At 33.6% G+C, this 1,584-nt stretch overlaps 1 pseudogene; it reads left to right on the top strand.

Moving 5' to 3' along the window:
• The first annotated feature begins 976 nt into the window (after positions 1-976).
• On the top strand, positions 977-1,340 carry LOC134243421 (histone H2A-like; annotated as a pseudogene).
• Positions 1,341-1,584: the final 244 nt, after the last annotated feature.

Genomic DNA, 1,584 nt, shown 5'->3' with positions numbered 1-1,584 from the left:
TTGCCCCTTTTTTTTTTTAAAACCCCCCTTTTCCCCCTTTTTTTTATCCCTTTTTTTCCCAAAAAAATTTTTAAAAAAATTTTAAAAAAATTTTTTTTTTTTTTTTAAAAAAAAAATTTTTTTTAATTTTTATTTTTTAAAATTTTTAAAATTAAAAGGGGTTTTTTTTCCCCGGGGGGGAAAAACCTTTTTTTTTTAAAAAAAAACCCAAAACCTTTTTTTTTAAAAAGTTAAAAAGGGTTTTTTAAATTTTTTTTTTAATTTTTTAAAAATTTTTTTAAAAAATTTTTTTAAGAAAAAAATTTTGGGGGAAATTTTTTAAAAAGGGGGGGGGGCCCTTTTCCCTTTTTTCCCCAAATTTTGGGGGGTTTTGGGGGGGCCCCCTTTTGGGAAAAATTTGGCCCCCTTTTTGGGGGGGGGGCCCCCCCCCCCAAAAAAAAAGGAAAAAATTTTCCCCCAAAAAAAAAAAACCCCCCAAAAACCCCCTTTTTTTTAAAAAATTTTTTTAAAAAAAAAGGGGGGGGAAAAAAAAAAAAAAATTGTTTTAAAAAATTTAACCCCTTTTTTTTAAAAAAAAAAACCCCCAAAAAAAGGGTTTTTAAAAAAAACCCCCCTTTTTTTTTTTTAAAAAAAATTTTTCTTTTTTTTAAAAAAAAAAAAATTTTTTTTTTTTTTTTTAAAAAAAAATTTTTAAAAAAAAATTTTTTTAAAAAAAAATTTTAAAAATTTTTTTTTTTTTCCCGGTTTTGAAAAAAAAATTTTTTTTTTTTTTGGGTTTTAAAAAGGGTTTTTAAAATTTTATTTTTTTCCCCCTTTTTTTTTTTTTCGTTGTTTTTTAAAAAAATTTTTTTTTGGGGTTTTTTTATACATTGCGATGATTGGCTGGACAGTTCAATCCCCCTGCGTGTTTAAATGGGGTGGCAAGGGTTTAGAGTTATTGGTTGGTTTTAACTATTTTTTAATTAAAACAAAAAAGATGTCAGGACGGGGAAAGGGGGCAAGTGAAGGGAAGGAAGACCGAGTCACCGGCCGGACCAGTTTCCGTGGGTCGTATCCACCGTCTGTTGAGGAAGGGCAACTAGCCGAGAGAGTGGGAGCCGGCGCCCCTGTGTATCTGGCCGCCGTTCTTGATACTTCCGCCGAAGTCTTGGAGTTGGCAGGCAACGCCGCCCGCGACAACAAAAAGACCAGAATCATCCCCCGTCATCTGCAGCTGGCCATCCGCAACGACAAAATTTGAACAAACTCCTGTCCGCGTGACCATCGCCCAGGGTGGTGTCCTGCCCAACATCCAGGCCGTGCTGCTCCCCAAGAAGACCCAGAAGTCAGCCAGCAAGTAAAAAGTCTGTGTACGACTTGTATATACCAAACGGCCGTTTTCACGGCCCCCCAAATTTTTCGAAAAGATGCCTCTAAGTTCAGACGCCAAGAAACGAAACTTGAATAATTTTATTATAATAGTAAACACACAATACATGCCACCACATAATGGAATTAAAATTCTATATATGAGTTTAATCTCATGAATGGACTACTATTGTTTAAGAAACACCTTTACATCAAACGAGAAGAACTTCTGATAAT

The sequence above is a fragment of the Saccostrea cucullata genome, unplaced genomic scaffold, assembly GCF_032062105.1.
Source record: "Saccostrea cucullata isolate Sc308-1 unplaced genomic scaffold, CSIRO_AGI_Scuc_v1 ctg21180, whole genome shotgun sequence".
Lineage (NCBI taxonomy): Eukaryota > Metazoa > Mollusca > Bivalvia > Ostreida > Ostreidae > Saccostrea > Saccostrea cuccullata.
This window is presented reverse-complemented; position numbering and strand designations above follow the sequence as displayed.